The following is a 12658-nucleotide window of genomic DNA, read 5'->3' as shown; positions in this document are numbered from 1 at the left end:
GGAGATTCAGTGACATTCAGCATAATCCCCCCTTGAGAAGCAGATCTACAACCATGTTGCTATCTGCTTCCTAGCATCATTAAAAAAAAAGACAGAGCACTAACCTCAGGTCCCCACAGAATGTCATAAATCCATTTAAGGTCTGGAGTGCTAGTTTGAATCTACCAGTAAATGTCTGATCCAGTTAAAAGACACATCAATACTGGAAGTTCCCTGCTGGCTTCATGACATAAGAGATACAAGTGCATATATTTTTTGTCTTTCTAGTTTTGCCACTCATTTAAATGGTTTGAGATCAACTTCCACAAACAATTTATCTATCAGTTCCAATGTCCAACATTGCCCAAGCCAGCTCACCTTGTGCAGCTCTGCCCCTATGAGTACAGAGATATGTAGGTTGAAGGATAAGTAAGAGAAAAGGACAGCAAGATACAGGCAAAAAATTCTTTTTGCATCCAAAGCTGAAATGCAGCACTCAAGTTTTTATGACACCTCTGGGGAACGATGGGCTAGCATATAAAAGCCATCCTTTAAATTCTTTGTCTAGCTGGCAGTCACCCATCCTTTAATATCTTTGTCTACCTAATCTAAAAGTGAATTTAAACTTCCATTTAAAGATGACTTCAACTCCTTGGACACACCATTTCTAGGTCTTTAAAATCTGCAGCATAAATCAAAGGAAAGGTTTTCTTTTCTTTTTTTTTTTTTTGCCTTATCAGTAATCAAACACATACATTTATTTTCCTTACTTTTTGTGTATTCAACTCTAATAAGCATCAATAAAAACTTACACAAGTCTAGAAAAAGCAATTAGTTCAGGGTGGACCAGATTCAGCTCCTATTAGAAATCAATAGACAGATTTCCATTGGTTTCAAAGGTGATGAATTGGGCCCCTGATGAGTCTTGGCAATCCTTATGTTTGTAAAATATTGCATATAGGTCAGCAGTGCTGACCTAGATAGGGTAGGCATTTGAGTACTCCTAAAATTAATCCCAAGAGGCTAAACTAGAGTAATCAGAAGGTAAATCAGAATCAACAAGAAGGAACTGTGCAGTGCTTGTCATCACCTTTACAATGATGACAGTGCTTGTCATACACCTTACACAGCAGCAGAGCAGACTAAACTTCTATTGAGATTTCAGCACCGCTATGGATGGGACAATCCTACTGGGAAACCTTGTGAATTGAAATTCATGACAGCTGCTTCATTCTACCAGTAACTGGCAATAGTCAGCTCTGTACTCTTGGAAACATTAAATGAGCTTGCATTTGTCTCTCCAGAACATAAGTACCAGCACAAAGGAAAAAAACCCCAATGCGTTTAAATACAGTCTGTACAAGGTCTCAGAATAGTTAAGAACAAATTGAGATCGGATGCACAGATTAAGCAACACTAAACAGCTTCCACGAAAAACACTCTTTTGGAAGACATCATTGCTTTAGCCATATAGTCTGGGAGATTTTTGTGCCTGCAAACTTTTATTTTGTTTTACACAGAGCTTCGTGGGCTAACTGTTCACCTCAGAGTTCACAGGTCACTTTTTTCTGAGGCTCTTAAAGATGACGTCATGGAAAATCAACATTTGTAGCAATGCAAATAGGGTTAGGAAGTACTGGAGTTCAGTGCTCATTTTAACAACTTCTGCAGACTGCCTCCAGCCTGTTTTCCTTCAATCAGGTAAAGTGGTATGTACCATTGATCACAGTGCTGAAGTTTATTACATGTATTTTTACTAGGTAAAAATCTTTCAAACTGAAAATACAACATACTGTAAAGAACCAAACTGGATTAGAAAGCTGAACTGCTCAGAGCAGGGTGTGGGGAGAATGGAATGAGAGGAGGAGGAGGTACATGCTGCGGTACTAAAATTAAATGATACCAACCCTAACAGAACAATCAGATGTAACACAGAGAAGGCCACATGCACCCCAGGCAGAATTAACTTGTGGAAGAGTGGAAGAGCCACCTGTTGGCTCCCGTGTGGCTCTTCCATTAAGGCGGGGCAGGCAGTTATTTCAGGCAGAGGGCTGTTTACTGAGTTTTGGCAAGCCATTGAGGGCCACATGACAGGCAGCCAGGGGCAGACAAACATTAATTTTCTATATTATTTAGGGGCCCCATGGGCCGGATAGAATGGCCTGGCAGGCTGGATCTGGCCCCCGGGCAGCATTTTGCCCACCCCTGCATTAAGGAGTAAGGTGTTCTGCCCTTTTGTTGTGGTGGTTGATTTTCCAAAACCTTTAGTTTTCCAGGAGGAGCAGAGAGGGGCAGGAATCTGTCAGTGTACTAGGCCATCTCAGTAATACAAGGCATTTTGCTCTACAATCCCATTTTATGATTGCTCGTAAAGGAACCAGGATCCTCTACATTTCCCTTTAGCAAGTTCTCTCCAGGTTTTTCAACATACAATACAACAAGGCAATTTCCACAAGATAGCATCTAGATTTCTGCAACAGATTGCTAGTGATTCCTTTCCTCACCAATTGACTTAGACTTTTAAATTTGAGCTAGACTCAAAAACAAGTTGCCATTGCCTAACACCTCTTTGTCAAATGACTTTTAGGAAACTTTTTGGTCATTGCAGCATTTGACTTGAGGCTGTCTCTTACAGACTTCAGTACAGTTATATAACAAGGGGTGGGCAATCAGACCCTGCCACTACAGCCACCCAGAGCACAGCCCCCGGTGGTTATAGCTCTCCTTCAGTGCTTAGCACGCTCATCTTTTCCATGCAGATTTTCTAGGGCAAATTGTTACAGTGAAGGCCATCAGGAATTTTTTTTAGCTCCTTCAAGTGTTCCTGTAAAATAAAAAATGCCTCAGGACTCCCTGAGATATTCCAAACATGATTCCAAGTGTACAAGTAAGGAACTATGGTGCCCCTCGATAGTTACAGCAAAAGGTCACCCAATAATCAGCTGGCAAAATGCAATTTAAGAGCCAAAAGAATTTCACATTACAATATCTAGAAAGAGATGGAGGGGTGTTCATTGACAGTAAATATCTCCAATAATCTAACACATTTATCTCCTTCAATTTGATCATTTAAAATGACTATGTAAAGCTAATAGTAAATATCAAAATGCCCAACCCTGTATATAAGTTATATAGCAAATACCACTGTGAGGCATCTAAGTGGAAATAGACTTCTGCAGTGCTGAGCCAACCCAGAGAGGTCCCATCAATACCATTGCCTACTGAAGGTGCTCAGTACCACTCTTATTGAAGGACAGGCTTTTTCTGATTAGGCATCTAAACATGACTTTGCATGTCTAATTTCTGGCATCCACATTCAATAAGCATCGGCTTCTCTCCAAACAGCCTCCGTGGCCAAGAGGTAAATATAATTCCAAAAACTACAGATTCAACCAAGCTGCAATAGGAACAACCCAGATATTTGGGGGAGGGGGTGGACGGAGGCGTCAGCATTCAGGGTTATGAGCACAAACCTATAATATCCAAGAGCTAAGAGTCATAAGCCAGACAGTAGGGACTAGGCAGCAATGCAGGCAGGAACTAGGCAAAGCAAATGAGGAATCAGACAGGAGTCAGTCTCAGAGATGGAATGAGGAGCCCGACTAGGAAACCTAGAACAAAAAAATTCAAGAGCACTAGGCCCAACCAGAGGGGACTCTTATCTCAGTGAGCTCACAGAGCACTGCAAGAGCTGCTACTTACAAGCTGCAGCCATACCCCATCACTTTAACTGGGGGCAGCTGATAGTAGCCATTCCCACCCAGGCAATCAGAGCTTAAGTCTGCCTTTTTTGTTTTTTTTTTACACAAGCCGAACTGTTGTTAATCATGAATCAGGTTTCAGCATGGATTTCCACCATGAACAGGAATCTTGTTATACACTTAAGCATCTCACAACACTCACTTGCAATTTTGTGGTAAACAATGTTCTGAAAATACTTGTTCTTACAGTAAAGCTAGGATACACAACTGCATATACTCTTTCAACATGAGGTCATCATAAGCATTTTCATTCATCTTCCCACTTTATCTGCATAGATGAAATTTACTATATTTCCCTTAGTTAGATGTCCAGATCAAGTAAGGGAAAAGAGACACAGCACACTGAGATACTACAATGAAGTTCTTCCTTGTGCAAAGACCAGAGAATTACAAGCAGATGGAGAACGCCAACACTCGGCATTCTGACATTTACAGAGTACACAGGGAGCGAGTCTGCACCCACCAGTATAACCCAGCGTTTTCTGTTCCTTCCTAGAGTTCACACAGCTTCCATGCCACCAACTGGAAAAGCCTGTGGTGTGTCAACATGCACAACTGCTCCATTTCCTTTCAGAATTCTTCTCTTGTCCAGGGATGCTGCAAATAATCATAAATACTGCCCAAAAGAGGCAATGCTATGAGAAATGCACATGCCTCCTTTCCTCCTGAAACATTCCCAAGGCACTTTGCAGACCAAGGAGAGAAGAGGCGAATGAAGATGCTTCTTGAAAACAGTGAAAATCTATGGGAAGGGAGGTCTAGAGAAGGTTGTGCCAAGTGCCTGTATTATTCATGGACACCATTCATATTGTGCCAAAGCAGCTAACCTCGCTCCCCATTTTAATAAGAAGCTGAGACTAGGAACAAAGACTTTTATAGAAGCTGGATTTAAGGAAGCTGGGGAGTGATTTAGCAGGTTCTCTCTAATAAATTTCTAAATCGTTAACATTATTTGCTCATAGCCTTTGCTTTCAGACTTAATGCACATAGGAATTTTGGCTTCCATGCTTCTTCCTGTTATTTGCTGGCTCATCGGAGACAGTCCCAAAGTGAAAGACCTCAATGGAAAGCATATCTTGATAACTGGATGTGGCAGTGGGTTTGGGCACTCACTGGCTCACCAACTTGCCAGAAAGGGATTTTGCGTCATTGCTGCATGCCTAACAGAAAAAGGAAGTCAAGAACTGATAACCCACAAATCCCTCTCCTTGAGGACTGTGATACTGGACTTAACTGATTCCAGCAGCATCAACAATGTAGTGGCATTTGTCAAAGCAGAGACTGAGGGGCAGGGTAAGTGGTATACTTGCAGATCATAGGAATTGCTAAATATGCTCTTATAATATAGAAAAGAGTTCTGCTAGTAACTATCTGTGACACACCCTGAGCCAGGATTCAGTCAGATGCGCCATTGAAACACACTCCTGAGACATCCTCAGTACTTCTGGGCTGCCCTTCAGACACGGCCCCATCTCTCCTGAGATGCTCCAACGGTCACCTTCCTGACTGGTGGTGCCTTGGCTCTATCTGCCTCATCCAGGTCTTGCCAGCTCTTAGCAGAGCGGAGTTTTCCAGCTAGAGGAATCACAGCCTTGTCCAGTCATATGCTCAGACATTTTAGGTCCCCTCCTTCTGTAGAAGAGACCTGTATGGTGAAATGGTCTAAAATCACTCTTACCATTAACGCTAGGTTAGTTATAAAAGATAAAAGAAATTAGTAACCATACATTGAGAGACATGCAGAGATACAAAATCAACAAACAAAAGGAAATATCAGAACAATGATCTGATCTTACTGTGGATCTTAAACCTGGGAATGAAGCTTCTACTCAGCTCAATAGATTAGAAAGCAGCTGCTACCTCTGACCTTCCTCTCAGAGTTGCTGCAAATTCTTCTGTCAGCCTATTCCACTCAGTCTAGTAGCCGAGGGATTAAAACACTTAATGCCTGAGAAACTCTAGACAAACACTAGCTCCTATGGCAAAGCTTCAGCATGGTTTCTTATCTGGCCATTTAAATACATTATCTATTGGATTCTTGAGGAGCCCAAACTATGCATATAGCATCCTGCCTCTTGGGCCCAAAGGCCAGGAAGTTGTATGCATAGTTTACTAGACCAGAAGATATGCATCTGTTTACCAGACCAGAAGTCTTTTCTGCTTGATTTATAACCAGAGAGTACTTACATCTTTTCGGACATATCCTAAGGACACTGTTTTCACTTCTCCAATTATGAGATTTATGAGATTCATAACTCTCCAATTTTGAAGTTATGATTATTATCCTTCCCTGAATATCCTAAGTAGTCAGGAATTGGTCTCACTACAGGAATCTTCTTTTAAAGTATAAATTTGTCATTTGTCTGGAAAGACCTGGCTCATGCCTCAGACCACATTCACAAGCATCTATTTGACTGGCCATTAAAAACACCCATGTCAAACACTAATTCTCAGCAATTATTCCTCTCTGGTGCAAAACTCCTTGTTTAGAGTGTAACTCTTAAAAATCATTATATTATGCAATCCTGGCTCTACTATAACATATAAGAAATACATTTATATAAAATACCAGAATGCATCATTTGTATCATTAGGATGATAAGGCTAAATACAGCTTGAGCTACCTATCCATAAAAACTACACGTCATATTATTTAAATCTGAAAAACATGCATAACATTCCACAATCATCTAAAAACACTGTGGGTTTATGACACCTCCCATAATTAGTGCAGAGGAATAGTCCTTGTACTGATTAAGACTGTTCATACTTCAGGTCTAGAGATCTACCTTAGGAGTTGATTTAGTACCTATCACTGTATTTCCTGTTACCCCAAATGCAATTTCCACTGGGCTTCCCTCTCTCAATCTGGAACATAGCTTGTAGGAACTTCACTGGAACCAATGAGAGCACAACTAACCTTTTTTGGCCGTAAAAATTAGCCAGCCAATTAGAAATACCTAAGAGTAAGAGCTTGCTTACTCTTCCTTTGGGAAAGGAAAGGGGTGGTTTTGTCTGTGTGAAAGAGACTGTAAGGGTCATGTAAAGATCACATTGACACTAACAGCCCACTGGCGCTTGCCCATATCAGTCATTCTAACTGGTTTCCTACAGCTATTACTGCAGGGGTGCTATTTCATGCTAGAGAACACTGCTGATACTGAGTGTATCAGTGAGCTCACTGATGTGAAAGAGGTAAAGCACGTGCTCCTGAGTACCCAGGAGGACAGTGTCTAAAATATTATTTGACTGTTGCTATTGGCAGAAAATAGGAAAAAGCCAGTTTTGGTTCCCAGACCACAGAATGTATTCTGCTGTGACAAGGGCTCCTCCTTTCTTAATCTCACATTAGCATTTGAAAGCAAACACGGAGTGCAGGGTTGTTATTGTGCGTAGGACAAAGACAAAGAAGGAACAGAGCATAGTACATGCAGCTGAAGCAGAAACCCAGAAAATAACAGCGCAGATCAGTGAGAACCAACAGCAAATGAACATGTTTTACTAATAGGATTTTCTCCCTTTATTTTAAATAAATTATTAATTTATATTTTTATATAATTATTTGCTGACTTTTTAGTATATATATTATAAAGGTCAAGCTAAGTACTGCTCTGAGGGCATTGTAAAAGACAACCAAGAATGCCTCCCCTCAGGGACTTTGCTCCACCTACCATTTGTGACAAGCACTATGTTCGCAGCCCCGTCTTCACGGGAGAGGCAACTGCAGCACTCACGTGCTCCTTGTCCTGTAGCCGTCTCTGCCAAGGAATCGACCAGTGAATAAATAAGTCAGCTGCACTATTTTCTCCCTCTTGAAGTAGGCTGCCCTCAGCAGGATTCTGTAAACACGTTAATAATATGGCACTTGTGTATTACTGTTTATCTGTCATTCTCAAAGTCCTTTACAAAAGCTAGATAAATATTTTAATGCCCATTTAACAGTTAAAATAACAGAGATATGTTAAGTAAACACATTCAGAAATGACCATTGATATAATCCCAACTGAAATCATTTCTCCATGAACATTTTACCTGCTATTGGCTTAATATAATTTTTTGATGCCTTAGGAAGGTGAAAGAAAGCTTTTCAGCTGTAATATATATTCAGGTACTTAGGAAAAACTATCCAGCTACATCCACCTTGTTAAACTGCAAAACTCCTTCCCTGGACTTTTGGGAGGGTGAGGGGTGGGGGAGTGATCAATTTTGTTGGATCAACTGTATGGTTACAATAAGGGCAGACAAGCTTTTGAATGCAAGACATGCTTCATCTGATCTCAATGTGAACTGTAGCGTTTCATCCCCACAAGCTGGATCTCCAAACCCACTCTTTGGTGTGATATTGCCATACATTAGAAGCCATATTTTTGGAGTTCTCCTAGGGCTCGTTGGTTTGGTAAACAATGCTGGAAGAGCAATACCTGTGGTACCCGCTAGCTGGATGCAGATAGAAGATTCCCATACCATTCTCGATGTCAGTCTGATGGGTCTAATTGAAATCATCCTGAAGCTTCTTTCACTTTTGAAAAAGGCCAAAGGAAGAGTAATCAATATAGCCAGTGTAATGGGCCACGTGGCATTTTTAGGTGGTAGCTACTGCTTATCAAAATGGGGTGTGGAAGCCTTCTCTGACATCTTACGGTGAGTTCACATGATTTTGAATCTGGGACTGGATATCTGATGCTTTACACTTCACAGGTGTCAACATCTGAATTTGTGGTTCAATCCACAAGAGGTTAAAGAAAAGCTCTGAAATCCTGGATCTGATCCAAATTTTGGTTCCTTCCTTCAGAGCTTAAATTTGGCCACATCTGGGAGAAGTAATTTGGAGCATAATTCCTTCCTTGTTCTCATTTCTTAACAGACAAAGTCTTTTTGTATAAACACATAGGAGATGCAGCTTTGACTCCAACATTTAGTGTCAAAATCTGGCATATTTAACACCTTAGATCTCCTGCTGTACTAGCTCTAGTAAAAGGCAAAAAATGTATACAATCTAAAGAGAAAGCAGAGTTACTACACTCCTAACTTAACAGTACCTAGTACACATGGAAGGGCAGAAGTCTAGGCAGAAAAATCAGAAGAAAATTATGGTAGTGTTGAAGTGATATTGAAGGACTAATGGTCTAGGAAATATGGAAGAGGGAAGAGTTTTGTGGGCCATCAGTGGTTACTATGATATGCCAAAAAGCTTGTCTAAATCTAATCTCAACCATACAGTTGGGCTAATAAAAGATGCTCACCCACAAAAACTCTAGCCTCTAGAAGAAAATTATGTCACTAAAACTATTATCAAATCCACTATATTCAGAAACCATTCCAGTTACCTGGGACTTTACTGCTCTCTTGTCTTAAAAAAAAAAATCTGATGATAAATAAACAAAGAAACTGTCCTTTCATTTATTTTGCTTAGCCATTTTTTAAAGTGTCAGTAGACTGCTCTTCACTTGCACATATAATTCCTTTTGATATGAATGCACTGGCAATTCCATCAGGCAATATATAGTATTTAACTATATTTTATAACTGGCTCAAATTCTCTTCTTCATCATTTTTGACTATTTTCCTTTAAGGATACCTGCAGGGATTGGGTCCCTGACTATTTCAAGATAAAATGGTTGCTCTGTGGGTTATGAATAGCTTCAAACAAACCTGACTTGCTTCTAAGTTCTGCTGTTGCCAATTTTATCTTTGGCCCATTTTTTCCTGCACTAACTGTCCACAATAATTTAGACCCAGGTGATTCTCAGGAGTAATTAGGCAACTTAGTCAAAGACACTTGAACACAACTGCTGTATATTAAACTGAAGGGGAACAGATCCTCATTGAAGACAATAGCACATGCAACCACCAGAGGTATGGTTCAGGAGGCTGAGATGCTTCTCAATAGGCAGGTATAATTTCTGTTGAACCCAACTGGGAGCAATTGTGAACATTCATATAAAGGATCATTTACTCCAGGGACCAAATTAACAGCTAGTGTAAATGAGTTCTATTCCACTGTGTTCTTTGAAAAGCACCTGCCTGAGCCAACTCTAAATTTGGCCTCCAGAAGATGTGCCAGGGGCAAAGATACAATTTTTATGCTGATGAAGCTGCCTTGTAATTCAAAATATATATTCTAAACATCTGCTCTTTCCCATCATATTCCAGAAATTAAATTAACCTGCATCATAGGAACATTTAATTAATGAAACCGACAGAGCTTAGGCTTCTAATCAAGTCAAATAAATTTGTGCAGTTGTGTTTTGTTTTCAGATAGATACAGGAGTAGATCTGATCTCTGTTCCCTAGGCAAACCCACATGGAAAAGACATTACCATATCTGTTGCTGCATTCGAAGTTCCTTGTAACTAGATTGCCTGCTTCATGTTCCAGTGAGTATTTTCCTGCAATAGTTTTAAAAGGAAGCAAATACTCTTTTCTGCAATAATTTGGACGTTTGAAATATTTATTTTGGCATAACTAAAAATAACATGTCTATATTTCCGTTTAGATGTTCTAAAACTACAGGCTCTCACAATGGTTATAAAAAACACATAATTGTTGCAAGTTCTAGGATGAAAAAAGAAATTTTATTTCCTTTCTGGGAGAGACATGCAGCATTTTGGAGTAGAAGTGAGCATTATTGAACCTGGGTTCTTTAAGACTGGTGTGACTAGCTTAGAGGTTATTGAAAGAGATCTATTAAGACTTTGGAATTGGCTGTCTTCAGAAGTCAGAGAATACTATGGAGACAAGTACTTTGTTAAGTGTAAGTACAAATACATAATATAACATTTTTTGCATTTATTCATTTGTTTATATGCTGTTTGTTCATTTGTTTATATCCTTCCAACAAAGGCTCAGGGTGGCTTAACAATAATAGAACAAAATGTGTAGCATAAATGTTTTTACTGGACTCTGTAACTCTAGTAATGGACAACCTTTGAAGTATACCTCTCCTCTTGGGTGAAGGACCCATTCTGTTGGTACACACTACAATGATGGAAGGAGGTTACTTGCTGTTATTTCTAGGACAGTCAGTGTCTGGGCCAGTTTACATACAACTCAAAGGTATTTTTTCTTTTAAACTTTTATACCATCCTTGTGCAGGTGGTAAAGAAACGTTTATACACATCCATTCATCTCCAAGGTTCTGATCAGCAGAACTGCCCCAAGAAGTGAGCAAATTGCTAGTTTTGTCTTTTATCACCATTAACACCTGCATGCTTTTTGACAGTAGGAAGTTTTAAAAATTCTTTAGCTTCCAGGATAGTCTACATTTAACCAGACAAGTCTTCATAATATATCCCTATGCCCCATAGTACAGTGCCTTTTCTCGGGGAAGCATTTCCTGCACTACTCCTGTGCTATACATGATTTCTAGACTTGTGTGAACTGGCAAATATTCACTTTGGATTTGGAACCGGCCGATTCAGAGAACAGTGATTCGATTTGGAGATTTGAATCACTGTCCTGATTCAATTTGGCCAAATCAGATCTGAAAGATTTGACACTGTTTTGGAGATTTGGCCATAGACTAAATAGGTGGCTGACACAGCTGCCTCCAGCTAGTAAGTCTGTTGGGGTTGGAGGAGGAAAGGGGCATGGGGGAGGGATTGGGGCCGGGGCTGGGACAAGTTGTCTAGCTGGGGTGGGAGGGGCATGTTACTTGGGGAGGAGGGCAGGGGGGCGGGATGTGGACGCAGTTTGCTCTGGGCAGAAGGGGGCAAGTGGCAGCAGGGAAGAGCCCCTGCTCCCAATGCTGCACTGACTGCATCCTGCACCCCCCCCACACACACACACTGGCTGGGCAAGTGATGGCAGGGCAGAGCCCCCGCTCCCAGCACTGATCTGGGTGCAGCAGTGCTGGGAGAGGGGGATCTGCCCTGCAGGCACTTGCCCCTTCTGCCCAGAGAGAGTAACATGCCCCCCTGCCCTGGCTGGGCAGCTTGTCCCAGCCCCAATCCCTCCCTCCCCCATACCCCTTCCCTCTCCCCTCCCCCAACCCCAACAGACTTCCCAGCTGGAGGCAGCTGTGTCAGTTGCCAGTTTAGTCTACGGCTAAATCAGCCAAAGCTTTTCCAAATCAGTTTGGATGCTATGAATCGATTTGGAGCTTTGAGTATGTCTACACAATCTGCAGCTACACCTTCAGCTACAGTGGGGATGTATCTTTCTGTTGTTTTATTATAAAGTATTGCATGAACTTTCAGGGGCTTATTTGTCTCTCCTTGCAGATATTACAGCACAAAGATTATCAATGAAAAGACTATGCGACTCAGATTTTTCTAAAGTCATAACATGCATAAAACATGCCTTGATAGTAAAATACCCACGCTATACAGCTGAGTTGGATGCAAAGTTATTTTGGCTGTCCTCTCCTATGCACCAACCCTTGTATCTGACACAAAGTTTCACACTCCTGCACCTAGTAAGAAAGCAGCCCACAGAGTTCCAGTTGACATTTAATATTAAGGACACCAGGACCAAAGCTAGAGTGGTACAGTATTGGTTAGGCCTGTGCGAAGCAGTTAGTATTCACTTCGGATTCAGATTCGGCTGATTGGTTCTTTTTTTTAAAAAAAAGCCCTGCACTCACCTGCTCCTGCTAGGTGGGGGGGCCAGCTGACCGAGCCCGCCGGGTTGAATCCTCCAGGCAGACTGTGCGGACCCCACCCGTTTACCTCTTAACGGTTTCACGCCCTCTTGAACTCTCTCTTCAAAGTTCTTTTCAACTTTCCCTTATGGTACTTGTTAACTATCAGTCTCGTGCCGGTATTTAGCCTTAGATGGAGTTTACCACCTGCTTTGGGCTGCATTCCCAAGCAACCCGACTCCAAGAAGACCCAGTCCCGGCGCGCCGGGGGCCGCTCCGGCCTCATACCATCCACGGGCTGTGCCCTCCCACTGCCATAAGCTACATAGGGGGGCTC

At 41.4% G+C, this 12658-nt stretch overlaps 1 pseudogene; it reads left to right on the top strand.

The window, feature by feature from the left end:
- The first annotated feature begins 4720 nt into the window (after positions 1 to 4720).
- On the top strand, positions 4721 to 12641 carry LOC149867502 (retinol dehydrogenase 7-like; annotated as a pseudogene).
- The last annotated feature ends 17 nt before the right edge of the window (positions 12642 to 12658 follow it).

The sequence above is a fragment of the Crocodylus siamensis genome, chromosome 4, assembly GCF_052110815.1.
Source record: "Crocodylus siamensis isolate JL-2025a chromosome 4, ASM5211081v1, whole genome shotgun sequence".
In the NCBI taxonomy this organism is placed as follows: Eukaryota; Metazoa; Chordata; order Crocodylia; family Crocodylidae; genus Crocodylus; species Crocodylus siamensis.
Note: the sequence above shows the minus strand (reverse complement) of the source record. Positions and strands in the feature narration are given on the sequence as shown.